This window comes from Thunnus maccoyii, chromosome 11, assembly GCF_910596095.1.
Source record: "Thunnus maccoyii chromosome 11, fThuMac1.1, whole genome shotgun sequence".
Taxonomy (NCBI): Eukaryota; Metazoa; Chordata; class Actinopteri; order Scombriformes; family Scombridae; genus Thunnus; species Thunnus maccoyii.
The window spans coordinates 25,977,302-25,994,112 of NC_056543.1; the positions used below are offsets into that span (position 1 = coordinate 25,977,302).

General features: G+C 39.9%; 1 protein-coding gene across 2 annotated transcripts in view; it reads right to left on the reverse strand.

Annotated features, from left to right (window-relative positions):
* Positions 1-16,811, reverse strand: part of plcl1 (phospholipase C like 1) — an 87,475-nt gene that overhangs the window by 36,811 nt on the left and 33,853 nt on the right. The window contains exon 1 of one of the 2 annotated variants that reach the window (XM_042425711.1): positions 34-81. The exons of the other annotated variant lie outside the window; for it this stretch is intronic. The gene's annotated coding sequence lies outside the window, so the exon portion shown is untranslated. Of the gene's footprint in view, positions 1-33; positions 82-16,811 lie in introns of those variants that run through there. 2 annotated transcript variants of the gene reach the window in all.

The window sequence follows — 16,811 nt, forward strand, 5'->3', positions numbered from 1 at the left end:
GCAGATATCCTAATCAAGTAACATTAAACTTACCAAAAAATTGTGACAATAGTCCAACTCGAACTCGGGAAGAGCAGCAGGTGTGCGAACTGTCAATCACAGCTGTCAATCAACTCCCACACAGCAGACATCAAAGCTCCTATACATCTTCAAATCTTATTAACGGAGCAATAATTTATAAAATGACCACCAGCACATTTATCAGAGGGCCCAAAATTTAGCGATTGAGACCATAATGACTCATTGAAAAATTAATTGACTTAGTATTTCTAGAGAGAAGTTGACACTTTTTGAATGGGAGTCAATTGGAGCCAGAGATTTTTTAGAGCCAGCATCTAGCAGCCGTCGGTGGCATTGCACTTTCAGGTACTTCCACACAGCCTCAAGCTGTACAGTTGCTGCTCGGTAATAAGTAGCAGAAAAGTTAAGAAGTTACCTTTCTACTGCCCACAACTCTCTGTGATTACTCAATATATACTTTAATATAGTTGATCAAATACAACACAGGTGTTGTCATGGATTTATTCTATATTTAAGGATGAAGATGAAAAGAGACCAACAACAGTGACTTCAGTGTCAGAGCTGAAAAAAGTGAGCCTGTCAAAACAGTTGGAAGATGCTGCAGCCCTTTTGCCCTAAGCTCATACAGTATGGCTCTTTAAGCTTGATTTGCCTTTTCTTATGCCAAATTACACACAGACACTGTGCACTGATGGAGCTTATTGAGAGATGAGATGGGCAGAGTGTGCTGAGGAACAAATGGAGTCAGTGTGAGGGAGCAGAAAGATTGGTGGAGGATAAAAATCTGATAAACACATTGAGGGAGTTGTGCAAAACCAGAATGATTAATTGATATTCGTGACCAGAAATGTCATTGTATGAGTCTGTGGGTGGCTGTATGTGTGCAGATATTTCAGTACATGCCTACTAATTGTATTTGGGTGAGTCATCCAATAAAAAGTGCCATTAATAACTCTGATCCCTATAGCACCTCTGTGAGGTATTGTTGTTGCTTCCTGCGCAGTGTGGGATCTGTACTGGAGAGCAAACCGCTGTTAACAACACAGTCAGCTCAATTCTAATCATTATAAATGCTCTACAATTATCTCAATCCAATTAGAATCAAAACAAGTACAATAAACCAAAACTGTGAGGCAAAAGCTTCACATCTCTGCAGTGACCTGGGGGAACACTGGGTGGGGGGGGGGGGGGGTCACAGTGTCTTTGGGATTTCCATGTTTCTCTTGTGTTCATGCACAATAATAGCCATTCAGAGACCTCAGCAATTGTTTTGGTGAGTATAATGTTATCATAACTGACAGAAACAATGGCTGAAGCTATGAAAATATCATCCAGCAGTACGACAAAATATTCTGAACTCGAGGCCCACTTACCAGCTTTTTTGGAGCTTTTCAACCACATCTCACACGCCAGGAGATACTGCACGGTTGAAAGCCCCAAAAGGGCTCGGATGTGGACCTTATGAGTAGAGATTATTTTGTGACTGTACCAGCATCTTTTCACCTGTGCAAAAACATAAATTCATGGGCTAGGGGAGAAATCTGATTACAGCAAACTGTATTCTTGTGTGTCTTGAGTACCGGTGAAGCTTTGGCCTCACACTGTGTAGATGATTGTGAAGGACAGCAGAGTTGTTGGGGACTTTTCAATCAAAGCCCTTTGCACTACAGGCTTGCACGTGCACATACACACACATACACACACACACACAGTTTACAGGCTCAGGCTCTGGCTCTCTGCCCATCTGTCCTCATATAATGAAGAGAATCTCTGATGGATTTTGACGAGGCTTTCTGCTTCACCTTGGCTAATTCCCTGTACACATACAAACAAGCTCTTATACACACACACACACACACACAACTAAAAAACAATGGTTACAATAAGATGCGAGATTCTCGGATGCCTGAAATTAGTCTGAGCATGAACACATGTATATGCATAACTGTTTCCCCAACAATCCTGTAGCCTGTGCCGACACATTTTGCCGTCTCTATGGCAGCCAGTAATGCCCACTGCCATCTGTAACATACTGCACATAGATTAAACCTATTGTGATGCCAGAGGACATACCAAACATAGCCAGGCAGACAGGACAGCAACCTTCATTCATGTCTAGACAATTTCCCAGTTTCATCTCTTTATCTACCTTATTCTGCGTCTGCCTTTTCTCTCTTTCTGTCTATGTTACTCCATTGCATTGCTCCATCCAGTCCTCCTGAGTCCCACCAGTGATTGTCCCCCCTGACCCTCTACAGTAAATGGTGCACCTCCCTTCTTCTGCCTCTTGTCTGACTTATCTGCCTCTCCCTGTTGATCACCTCTCTTTTTTTTCCCTCTCTGTCCCTCTTCATTGCCCTTTTCCCTTTCTCCTATCCCTCTCTTTTCCTTGCCCTTTATCTCCTCCCTCCTTTTCTCTTCCTCCATCCCTCCATCAGAGCATTAGTTCTATCAAGGGAGGCCTTGAGGGGTCTTTAGGCAGTGGCCACAAGGGGCCCTTATCCAAAGCAATGACACACTTCCAAGTCAAGAGGACATTTGTTATGTAACAGCTTAAAGCTTCCCGACTTCTCTGGTGGGCCTCTGACTCGGCTGATATCTACAAATGTGCACACGCGCGCGGATAAACACAAACAGACAAACACACACTCATGGAAGAAAAGAGAGAGAGAGAGAGAGAGAGAGAGAGAGAGAGGAGGGAGAGAAGATTAAGCTGGAACTGAGATCAAGGGGAGAGAAAGCGAGAGAAGTGACAGAAGGAAAAAGAAAAGGGGAGGGGGACAAAGTGACAGATTAAGAAGGGAGAAGGCAGCGATATATGAGGAAAAGAGGAAAGATGGTGGGAGAGGAGAAGGGGAGAGATGAGTGAAGAGCAATAAAGAAAGAAAGCTGGTAAAGAAAATTGGAGGAGAAGCCTGAGTTGAGCCTTATAGGGGAAAAATAAATGAATGGGGGGAAGAAAAGTGAAAGAAAAAGAAGGAGGGAGATGAGCAAGAGTAGAGAGGAGGTCAGGTAGGTATCTCAAAAACACAGTGAACCAATCAGCTTCCACAAGGAAAAAAAAAAGAGCAGGCTGACATTTGAGTGCTATTCCTGCTCTCACTGTGGGAAGGAGACATGAAAACAAAGATGAGGAGAGGGAGGGAGAGGAGGGGAGAGGAGAGGAGACAGTTGGATGGCAGCCCTGTACGCTTCTGAAAAGGAGATGTTTAGTAAATGGCTTGATGAATCTTTCAGAGAAGTGGAAGGAGAGAGAGAGAGGGGGGAAGAGAAAGAAAGCAGCAGGAGTAGGAGGAGAAGAATGAAGAACAGGATGAGAACGAGGAGGAGGAGGAGGAGGAGGAGAGGAAAGAGATCATTCTGAATAATTGACTATAAGGCAATTGAGCTGAGATAGTACTCAGGTGGTTTATCCTGATACATAAGAAATTTGAACAATACATGTGTGCATGTAGGCCACGTATGATGAATGGAGAAACGTGTAGCTGTGTGAGTGGCTCTGGAGCAGCCTGTCAAACGGTGGGCCTGTCAGACAAGCCCAGTATTGGCCAAGACAGCAGTTACATAACCCCCCCTCCAAAAACCAACGTACCCACAGAGACATGTCAGAGCAGTGTGTGGCCTGTGCACACAAACACGCACACACACACACACACACACAAGTTTTTGCAGCTATCCTTGTTAGGACATTGCACTGACTTCCATTCATCGTGGACAGCCTAACCCAAACTGGAACCCTTACCTAAACCAATTCATGCCTAACCCTAACCTTAACCTAACCTTAAATCACACCTTACCCCTTACCATAACCAGGACCTTGGAAATTATGTTTTGCCTCATTAGGATCAGGCTTTGTTCCCCAAGAGGATTACTGGTCCCGACAAGGTCGGTGTTTATACCAGAAAGGTCCCAGTCAGGTTACAAAAACGTGCATACACACACACAGGCAATCACTCTATTTGCATATTGTTGCTTTTACACTCCCATTTTCAATATGATTTCAGGCGCTGCCTAGCAACTCCAGGTGAAGGACACTAGATGGGATAATGAAAATGTAATAGTCTCAATCTTTGTTTTTTTTAACCCTGGAAAAACAAAGGAGGAGAGGAGAGGAGAGGAGAGGAGAGGAGAGACAGAACAAGAGAACTTAATTATGTGGCACGAGAGTTTGTGTGTGTGTGTGTGCATGTGTGCGTAACTCTGAGTGTGTGCATGTGTTTGTATTTCTCAACTGTACCATCCAGCGTCACACCCATTTCCTGTGTGAGCGCCTGAGACTGAAATGATTTCCGCAAACAAACATGTGTATTTGAACTCTGCTAATTTGTGCAAAAGTAATCAGTACTTTGATATTGAAATGATAGTTACTGTACAATCACTCTATATAGCTACTTAACACCCGATCTCTTCTTCACAACTGCTCTGTCTGATCTTTTTTTTTGCGTCGTCCTTAAATGGATTCCCAGAGTTGGAATGTTATATCTTCATGCAGCTGTGTGTGCATTTCATTTAAAAGAAATAGATGATCTGATTAAATATTCCCTTGAGCTATTAAACTCTGTAGAAATCATTGCACATTGTAAACCTGTCCTGTTCATTCCTGAACATTAAATGTGTCTAGTTTGGATTTTTGTATGAAATGTGTGTGGGGCTTTGGACACAAGTACATTGCATTAGAGCTCAGCTATGTGTTCCTACAAGCAATGTCAATACACAGTACATGCAATTAGCACACTGACTGAAGGTAAAACAGAAATGGATTGAAAAATGTTAAAATAAAGCATATACATTGCCGCAGGCTGTTAAATGCAAATATTCAGTTATGGTTTCAGACTTGCTATCTAGAAACAAATTACACTTGTTCACTGTGTTATACTATATACTTCTAACATAGTTTTTCAAAAACAATATTGGTGAATTACATTTCTTAACTGGATTTCACAAGTTCTAATATATACTTGCTAGTTTCAAACTGGCACCAATAAAACTATATTAGCTAGTTAAACCTTAAGTAATGTGAAAATTAGTTGATAGGAAACATCTGTAGCACTGTCTAATCAAAAGAATCAACCATGTAAACAGGAAATAACTATAGCTTCAAGCTATTGCATAATTTCCAAAAACTACAGTTATAGGAGAGCAAACAATATATTAAACTTCACTACTTATCCTTTGTAAATGTAGGTATTACTTTGTTTTATTTATATCTGCAAACATGGAGAATTACATGTTTTAGTAGTAGTATTCATGCAGTTGAATGAGTGTGAAAGATCTGATTATGCTAACATAACAGACGTTATTACGTAATTTATCTCAACATTACCAGCACATTATTCACCATAATTTGAGGTATGTTATTTTTTTGAAATATGATTTATAATCTTCCTAGCTAAGTGTCAGGTCAGATATGTCAACGATATTCTATATTTCTTTCACTCTAAACGAGTCATTTATTCACAAGCTAACGTTAGCATTGCCTGTTAGCTAAGACCACACTAAGCTGGCTAAATTCATAAATGCATTTCCAAAACGGCCTCTAGAGTATGTAATTCTGAAAACACTGTCTTGGTGTTGTAGAGTGTGCAGGGAAAACAGCTTTGTAGAAATGCTGTCATATCACTGACAAAACAGATGGTGGCAGTAGTGCAGCATTTCATTGTTTTTCATTGGAAGAGGAAGAAGAAACACAACGACAATTACAATGGCGGAGAGGTTCATGCAAGCATTGTTCTCTTTATTATCTATTTTGATAGCTTGTTTAGAGTTAAACTTAGCTATCTACCACCTTTCTCTTGCTGAAATTGTTGTAATTTGCTTATAATACACTAAATGTCAGGAAGCTGCAGCGGAAACAGAAATAGTATACCATTTCTTCTTCGCTGGTTTTCACCCTAAAAACATGGTATTTCACCCAGATGGGCGTGGTTTTGCAGGACGTAGCAGTGCACACTTTGGCGAGCTCCGTGACCGTCTCAGCCAATGCTCTGAGTGCACATTTACAAGTTTTCCAAAATAGAGGGTGAGTTACATTAGTTTTGTACAAATAATGTGGGTTACTACTTTTAATTTGCACTATCCAGTCATGCTAACATTAGAATGTCATAACATGTGCCCATATCAGAAGGAGGAGAATTGCCCGTTTTGCCGTTTAAATGTGAACAGAGGTATTCGCAGAAATGAGCTGAAATAGAAATGAGCTGTCATTTTTGCCCCAAAACTTATGTAGATGTAGTCTAACCTAAAAAAACAGCTACGCCTAGCGGTGAGTAGGTGTAAACACTTAGCAACAACTTATCTCTGTATAAGATCCATGTTTAGTGATGCAAATAGTTCTACTTTAAATACTAAATGTGAAACGCTTCTGGGGGGAAACAGAAAAACAACTGTCTGAAAATCTGAATTGAACCAAACAACATCTAATTTAAAAAGCAGAGCTATAATAATCATGGTGCCAGGTGTGCAGTGTGCAGTTCACCAGGGCACTGACACAAACAGCTCAGGGATTTATGGTCACGTGAAACCAGTGAAAAAAAAAAAAAAAAAAACACAAGGTCAAACACCAAGCCAGCTGCCCTCTGAACAGATGCAGTTTCATCCTTCAGTATCTGATGTAAACCAACTAAAACTGTCTCAACAATAACAGTTCTTTTGATTCTTTTAAATATACTGACAAGATAAACAATGTTTACAAATTCATTTAAGGATTGATCATCAGGTAAGTCTTCATACATCCAGAGTGTCACGTTTTTGAAGAAGAAACAATGGTGAAATAGTCGCTGTACTGTTTTTATTCTTTATATCAAATGGTTTAAAACAAAGAATATGGGAGTCAAGTGTGACAGATGGAGAGAGAGAGGATTTAAAAACATTTGAGACATTAAGAGTCACCAGAAATAAAGGGTAGCGGCACTGTATAAACACTGTCTTATACAGCCATATATCAAACCAACTGTAAGGAGAAGACAGACAGAGAAGATACATTTTTAAATTATTATTATTATTGAAACATTCCCAAAGCCCAGTTTCTAGGAACATAACAGAGTTTACATATCAAAAGACCATGAACAGAAAAGGTGCAGGAGGGTGAGACAGAGGCTGAACTGAGGGGTTGCATATAAGATAAATAAGGATTTTTTTTTTTTTAACTGTGAATCATGCAAAGCTACTCTAGTGGAGCCACAATAAAAATATAGAGCTGGAAATGAGCATAATAAGGGAGGAGGGATAGTAGAGAGATAGCAGAGATAACAAGGGAAAAAAAGAAGGAGAAACAGGGAGCAGCTGGACTGATAAACAAGAGTATAATAAGAGTAAGACTGGGATTAAGGCCGGAGGAGGACACAAAGTAACATCAAAGTTTGAAAGTGAGAGCTGATACCCCAGACAGTACCAGTACTTTTACTCTTTTTATGGGACACTGCGTCTGTCTAAACCTTATAGTAAGAGGCCCTTAAGCTCTTACAACATTTGAAATGACACTTTAATTTGATATTAATTTATTCAGTCATGTACCAGCTGTCAACAAAAGCTATCATGAATCTGAAAATCACACTCCTGCTGCCATTCACACGCCTACACTTTTAGCACCTGGCTCAAAGAAATATATAATATATATAAGTTCACAAAGAAACCCAGTTTCTAAAATAATATTGTCAATTCCAAGAAGAAGCAACACAAGCACAGAATAAAAGGGACTATGGTCGTTTTTAAAAGGACATAACACACAGATTAAAAGTCTTCCTTTTGATTTCATACATATCTATACAAAGCTGTCCTTGTGTGCTGTGTTTTTTCCATTCCATTAACCTCAGATCAAACGGTGCATTGGCTGAGACATCTTTCTGCTTGGGTTTTTCTGTTGATGAACCGTAAGAGCACCCTGACACTAAGCATGTTTGCAGCAGTTTACTGGAACTCACAGAACCCACCATTTTCTCCATTAATTTGATTCATGTTGCAGAGGAGAGGTCATTGCCAGGTGGCACCTTATAACCACACAGAGATGCCTGTAGAACTGTGATGTTGGTCTTGTAGAAAGAAAAGTGTGCTGAGGCTAATGGCAAGAAAGAATGTAATCCAAACCAACTAACTAAAGGACATGACCCTTTTTATGGGTACAAGAAGGCAGATGCTGATATCTAATAATACTGTGTCGTGCTTGGAAAGCCAACAGAACATAATGAACCACAGGAAAAATTGCTGCTTGGACCAATGTTCATATTCACTTGTATTAGAGGTTTTCACCAGTACGACTAGCAGAGAAAGAAACATTAAACCTTCCCCACACAAACACAACAGGCAAGTAAATCTAAAGCTAAAGTTACAAGAAATAGTGGGAAAAGTACTGAAATCTTTGTTAGCTCTCTCCTTGTTAGCAAACAGTTGCTTATTTCCACATCCAGCAGTTACGGAACAACATTATCATTCATTTTGAGTTGTGTTTCTGTCCACTTGGTGAATGTAAGTCCAATATTCACTCTCTATTAGCTCTCTTTTGGTCTCCACCAACTCTTGTGGGAAATATCTGGCTCTTTAGCTACTAAATGCTCCACTGTGTTCACATGCTAGTTGCTAACTGTGTCTGTTAGCTCTTTGGTGGTGTACAGCAGAGGTTTTTCTCTGGAAAAAGCTGCCTGCTGCGGCCAAAAACGACGCTATGAGAGCACTGAGAGTCAACCAAAACAGTAACGTTGCAGCCAGACAGCTAAACAATGAGCTGAAACCTGCTGTAAAGCCGAGCAGAGATGTAGAGTCGGGTAATAATTCTCTGTAGGTACATCACTAAGAGTGACATCTCTTACATTACACATTGTCATTTGACATATTAATACCAATTATAGCTGGTTTAAGTAAAAAAAAAAAATATTACTTAGGTTAAACTTAAAACATTAAAATAAAACATATTTATTAAAGTTAAATTGTGTTATGTCAAGCTGTATATTAGAGCAAATTATTTTGTCCACTAGGGGACAGTACAAACTGACAGGTACCTTAGCTCCAGAGTTGAGCCACAACACTGCCTTCACTAATCATAAACATTAATACACTTATATAATAAATCTTAGAAACAAAGAAAAGAGCAGAGGCGGTATATCACACAAGAAATGCCATATATCTAATGAGTGTGGATTGTTTAGGCCATCTTTTACTGGCTAAATGAGACAACCGTCAAGATCTGGGTTGCCAACCTCAGCTAAACAATTTCCAGGGAGAAACTCTGGAAATGTACTCAAGTAAGAGTAGAAGTCTTAAATACTTAAGTACTTGAGGAAATTAGTTTTCCACCTGTGGTTACTGGGACAGGAGCTGTCTCAAATGGCAATAACACGTAAAACTGTGGTGTTAATTGATAAGTGGTCCAGGAAGTTTTGGTTTGTTTTAAGTTATGTAGGCCTTTCCATTCAGGATTTGGAGCATGACAGTGCAATTTGTGCTAGACTGGATTTCATTAAAGAGAGGCAATGCTAATCAAGCAGATCTAAGTTAATCATCTTTTCAGTTAATCTCCCTGGATGAAAGCCGCAGGGATCTTCACCTCAATCTACCGCAACGTCTGACAAGTGAAGAGTCAAAATGCCGCGTGGAGGGATGGATCCAGTGATGGAGTGATGGATGGAGTGATGAGAAAGGAGGAGAGGGGAGGCGAGGGAGAAGGTGGCGATGGACAAAATGACGGCGGAGAATAGATGGGTGGCTAGACGGAGACGAGAGAGCGGGAGGGAGCGGTGCAGCGAGCAACAAACAGATTATGATAAATGTCATTCTATTATTGCCTGAATAGAATTTAGGACAGCAAAGGAGGGAGGAGGAGGAGGAGGAGGAGGGCGAGACAGAGAGAGAAAGACTACGAGGAGAGGCAGTGGGCTGGAGGTTAGTAGAGTGCTAAGTTCAGAAGTGTGTCATTAAATACTGAAAGACACACTCGGCAAACACAGAGACACACAAACACACACTGCTGTGGTCCCTGAGTGACACAGACAGCCTGGTCAGCGGTGGTCACAGCATGTTGTGTCGCCTCAGCAGGTTGTCTGCTGGCTCGCACAAAATGGCTTCATTACTGCTCTGCTGTAGAGGCTACACGAAGGATTTTTATGTCAACGACTCATAACTACATACTATATTACATCAATTTTGACAGGTTATTACAGAAAACAAAGCAGCCTCCACTGAGAACATTGGAAAGCTTTATAATCTGCTCGCTCCGTGTCAGGAGTTTTTTCATCATCACTAAATTAGAGTTAACAAAAATTGCGATGTAAAATATAATCATCTTAAATTGGCTGTAAGAAGTTAAACAGGCCGTCTGGTATGCTCGAGAGTATTTTCAGACATTTATGTTACATTACACATTCCATTAGATAATATTCTTGTATGTCTGGTGGCTTTTTTTGTTACAGATGATGAATTTATATGTGTTTGTAACCTTTGAATACGTGTTGGAGCTTTATAAAAGATCTAGTTCATCTCCTCTCGTATTAGATAGCAGTCACAACTCTTCACCCATACTAATTCTAACAGGGTTTTGAGTATGTAATGACTTCACACTGGGAAACTGACGAAATCATGTTTCCTGAAGGATGCCTACTTAATTAGCTTGATTTTTTTTGTGTGTGTGTGTTTTAGATGGACACTATTGCACCACAACACAGTGAGAGCAGGAAACTGAGGAGCTACTCACAGCTGGAAAAAATAAATGTAGTTTTGAGCGTGGGTGAAAAGACTCCATAAATATCTTGGAAAATGGAAATGATAAAATATTTGTACAAAGTTTTAGCTTTCACTTTGTTTTTCCTCTGAAAGCAGTGGCTTTCCAAAGTCACTGACATCCTTTTGTGCACATCTTATCTTTCTTGTCATTAGAAAACGGTCATTTGTTTCTTTTATACTAACAGCTAAAACCATGTAATATGAGGATTAATATAAGGTGCACAGATTCAGATTGTATCCAGTCGACTAAAACTGAAGTAGAAGTCTGGGGTGACTTGGTTTAATAAAATGCTAATATATTCTGAGTTTGTTCCAAATGAAAAGGAGTCAGGTTTTTCTGTCCAATACTAAAACATTTTCCAGCTCGACCAGTGGAGAAAAATATGACTGTCTAATCTTCAAGCCAAACATATAACCAAAGAAACTCAATCTTTTTTACATGAAGCAACAGTGTTGCAGCAAGCTGTGTTGTTCATTTAAATTAAAAAACAACACCAGCACTAACAATGGCAATTTTAATTAACTGATAACTGATTAAAAATACAAAATGCTCACTAATTACAGCTTCAAAACTGTGATGATTTGCTGTTTTTCTTGATTTTTTTTAACTAATAGCTTTTGAGAGCTGGAGAGACACATTTTAAATATGCTCACAAGCATAAGGGACATTTGTCATTTTTGTTTTTTTATTTAAAACATAAGCAATAAATAAATGCAGTTATCATTAAATTGCAGCACTAATATTATCATCTTCAGTGCAATCACTATGAGTGTCAGGGCATACATGTAAATAATCTTTATTTAAAGACAGTAATTTCAGGCAGGTGAAGCTGCAGAGTGAAGTTATATGTTTGTTAATGTGTTTGTGCTTGCAGCGTTGAATGCATGTGCATCATTCTGGCTGATTTAAAATCGGTGAAACTGGATCTATAAACCACTGATCAAAAGTTTGTTGAAAGAAAAAATTGACTTGTTCCATCTTAACGAAGACTATCTGCTCACTGAAAGCAGGCGTGTAGCTGTGGATGGGACAGGTGGGCCTGGGCCCACCCACTTGGCACTCAGGCCCACCCAATCAGAAGGCTTCCTTTTCTGCTGGATCATCAAGTGAATAGAAGTCAATGAATACTGTTTCAATTATCTGACTACGCAACCAATAAAAATAAAACAATTCTTGCTTCTTGTTTACCATATGATGATGATGATGATGATGATGATGACGACCATGGCGAAACAAAGCAGTCACAAAAAGACGTCATGAACAGCAGGATGAAGAGAATTCAGCTCAAGTTCAGCCATCATTCTCAACCCAGACACCTCCTCCTGCACCAGTTTCTCCTCAACAAGTGCCAAGTAGTAACAACACGTACGTGTTAATTCAGAAGCAACCAGCTGTACTGTTGAAAGAGTCTTTTCAACTGTCAGTCGGATAAAAACTGGCATCAGGGCATCAGTGATGACATATAGACCGAACTCTTTGTCCCTGCTCTCCTTTGAAAGAGAATGGACTGAATCATTGGACTATAATGAAATAATTTCTGTGTTCAACACCAATAAGCCCCGTTGTCTCCTGCTGTAATCATCAAAAGTAAGCTAATTTAACATTTTGGACTGCAGCAGCCTATCGCCCATTTCAATATTATTGTTTATTGGGTATAGTTTCTGTTGGGTGTACAATTGGATTTTATGCTAATGTTGCTGTGTCTGCCATCTGTGTGTGTGTGTGTGTGTGTGTGTGGTTGCCATGCCAGGCTATATTCAGGTATCATTTTTAACGTTATTGAGCATGTTGGTGCCGGTGTACCTCTATCCATAGGCTTGATTAATGATGCTGCTGCATCTGTCAGCTGTGTGTGTGTCAATACGTGGCCGCTGTGCCACATATCGACTATGCGATGCGATGCGGGCGATCCAATGCTGTTAATGTTCGTCTAAATGTTCATCTCGGTGCCTGTAACATTGCCTCTGATGATGTATAAGGCTTGTATGATTAAACTGTGGTGCATTCAGGCAAGTATAGTTGTAATGGCCTATTTTGGTTAAAATATGCGTTTTAGAACCTATTAAGTATGATTGGTCTTGGACAGGCTAGACCCACCTGATTTTCTCTGCCCACACACACTGTGATTTCTGCCTACGCTACTGACTGAAAGAACATACCAGCCCATCTGTGGCTGTTTCACCTTGATTGAGCAGTGATGCAAATATGATCGAAAAGAGGAACTATGCATGCTGATTGGGATTCAAAGTGTGTGTGTGTGGATGTGTGTGTGTGTGTGATAAAAATAGAGAGAACTTAAGAGTGGAAAGAGCAGAAAAAGACAGAAGTAGTTTCCAGCTGCGAGTGCCTCACCCTGCTCCCAGCATGTGCCAACTCCAGGCTGGTGTGTGTATGTGTGTGTGTGTAGGTATGACTGTGTGCACTTGGGTGTAAACTGGGATACAGAGGCAAAGGAAAACACCCAGGGATTGTGGGTGGATGCCGCGGGTTGCCAGCTACAGAGTCTATGCTAATGCTATGCTAACAAACACACACACGCATTACACTCATATATGCACATAGACACATTCACCAACACACTATAAAACACTACTGTTTGTTTGGTCTCCTTGAAAAAACAAAACGTTACATAATATAATCTCCTTATGTAACAAACAGAAGTCACTACACGTACGCTCACACACACAGACGCGCAATTGCTAAGGCAAAATACACACGAGAGACAAATGCAGGATACAAAGGTCAGTTCCATGTAAAACAGATGTATACACACAAACACACTAACACGTAAATACGGAGCAAAAATCAGGAGCATTAAAAATAAACAGCTGCTCTGTTATGTGCAGCACAAATGTGCTTTCTAAACATTGACTTTATTCATTCATTTATGTAATTTACACAATAAGCAACAGGCCTGCACGCACACACAGTGCTGTGACCCTACCGGATGTCTGTGTGTGTGTGCTTTGGACAGCAACATGGGAACGTTGTTTAGTTAGTCTAATTCCCACACAAAAACTGTGGGAGTTAATTAATTCTGTGAGCATAAAAGTAATCAATCAACTAATCATCACCAGATTCAGAAATATGAAACACTTTTTGAGAGTAAATCTTGACATGTTCAGTGCAATTTGCAGTTTGTTAGAGGGTACATCAAAAGCATCATATTTACAGTATAAAGAGCCAAAATCACAACCACACCTCTATCTAGCCTCTGGTCCACTAAGTCCCTTTGGGACGGTCTTATCCACTGCATGGAAGACAGTCACGAAAGCTTCGGGAAGTGACTGTGCACTGCTCCTCATTGGAAGTGGAGAGTTTAACCCGGAATACACTCACTAAACTAGTCAGTTATTATTGATCTTTGAACTCTTTTCTATGGTAAAAGTGAAACATGCTGTTGGAAAACACAGTTTCAGATCAATAAAGCATAAATCTCACTGTTGTGTGGCTTGTCCAAGTATGTGTTCTAGCACAGCTTCTTCTTTGCCTCACTCTGGTGCACAAAGCTGGAATCAGTTCACTGTTGCCCCCTGTGAGGTAACCCTACACCTAACCCAGGTTAGTAGGCAAGTGTGTCCTACATCTGAAAAATGCCAACACACACTACACTTAACCCACACTGGACGCAGACTTCTCCTAATACTGCTTCAAAGTGATATTCAGAACCAAGTGTATCCCACAATTCACCACAGTATATTGCGCAACACCAGTCAAGTTGTTGGCGTAAGTGTACTACTTGGTTGGTTGGTTTTAGAAAGTAAGTCTACTTACAAAAACACTTGTTGCCATTTTTCTGACACCATTTTTCATGGATGTAGTTAAGTAGCTAGTGTGCTGTTGTGTGTAGCTTTGTATTTTGTATAATGTGTCCTGTGTGTTTTTTGCTTTGTACTGTTTGTTATTGTGCTGTTGTATGTTTTATTTGTAAGGGACAGCAGATGAAAATTAGCTTTAAAGCTAACTCTGGTGCAGTGCATCAAATGTTAACATTTATGTTTAAAACTGTACATTGTCCCAATAAATACAATGTGTTCAGTTATTATTATAAGGACATACCGCTGCAAGAAATGATGTTCTGTCAGTATTCGAAGCTAAATGGACACAGCTACACCTTTTTATTTTAACCAGGGTTTTTTAAAATATATTTTTTATATTTTATCAAACTGTAGATAATATAAGCAATGCAGTCCACACATTTCATCATTCCTCCCACCCCAAACCACAAACAACCAAACATACAAAAAAAGCACTTCAATTATATGCAATGAGCCAAAATTACGTCTTTACTAAAAGTCCACTAAACCATATTGTTTATGACAAAACATCTACTCTATTTTGCATTTTCCAAAACCAAGGTTTTTTTAAAAAATAATTCTAATAATTGTTTTATATGTGATAAATGTGGTGCTCAAACTTTACTGTCAGTCATTGGAAGGCGTTTCAGCTTTTCTAATAAAAGAAACACTCATTGAGAAAACCCACAGGGTTAAATAAACTTTGGCTTTGGCTCTCCATTTTACAATCATGCCAACAAACAAATGAGAAAGCCAAATGACCACACTGGGAAGTAAAAGGATCATGCGTCAAATCCATTTGAGTTAGTTCCAGTTCGTGTGAAAGGGATACAAACCGCCAAATACACAGAACTTACAATTCTGTTAACAGCAGGCGAAGAGAGCCCTGACGATTGCTCGAATCTAGTGACACCATCCTTCAGGAACTGTTAAAACCACAAATGTCACCACCCAAATCTTAATTCACACCTTGCAGCGTTTAACCATTTCCGATCAGCTTGCACAGAAAAACCAAAAAAAACTCACACAAACAAAAACACCACAATACCGCTCTACACACAGATAGAGGCAACACAATCTAAACTCTGAGACAAGTTAAAGCTTCCTGTTCTCACAACCCATGGTGCTATTACAGCTGATAATAGTTCAGTAACACAACACAAACATGCAGCTACACACGCACACATCCAGGAACTTGACATTAGTCTAAGAAGCAGACCACTTTTCACAGTGTCCTACATATGAGCCGCTCACACATCAGTGCTATTTGTCACTACGACGACCTCCTAACAGCCTTAAACTCATTAGCTGCATATGATGCATTTTTTTTCCTCACACACACACACACACACACACATACATTTCTATCCATATCCAACACATACTTTGTTTATTTATGTACTGACATTCGCATCGGCTATCTCTCACATACAGAACATACACACATGTATGCACCCCCGCACAGATAATGCTATATATAGATCATAATGCTATACATAGACCACAATGTCTTAACAAAGCCCAGTCTCACAGGAAGTCCTATATGGCCCTCTCCATCTCCCTCCGTCTCCCACACACTCATATTGTGTTGAAATTAGGTTTGTATACACACACACACACACACACACACACACACACACACACACACAAACATGATTTAGATAAATGGCCTCCATAATAAGCTGATTTAATGTCAGGATCGTAGCCCAGCATCACTGCCAGGTGTCATTATCTAACAGCATGCATCTCTAAGCGTACAGTGAGTCTATCAGGGGGACGGAAGTGTTCACATAACAGTCTCCATGGAGACCACGAGTCTCTATTTGACAGTTTTGTATCGACGTAATGACTCCGGAGTCAGTATTTTTGACTGAATGTAATTGTTTTTACTGACTTGTTTTATCAATCAATCAATCTGTTTGGGATTTGAGGTACCGGTATTTCCATTTCCCAAGAATTGACTGCAAAATCTGTTCCAGTTCCCAAATGAATATCCGTGGGATCCCAGGATTTTTAGCATGCATGTGCTTGTGTGTCTGAGTGTGCCAGTGTGTTTGCATACTGAAGAATATTGTATGTAGGTATTGAAGAATATTGAAGAATATTGTAAGATGCATTATTCAAACTAACACTTCCACCAAACTGTCACCTGCAGCAGTATTTTTTACATTAAGTGAACAAATCTGTAGGCCTACATGTTAAATATGTAAATGGTTCAACGAGTGATTTATCAGAGCAGTAGGGCCAGTTGCAGCACGGCATTCAACAGGTGGAGCAGTGAGTAC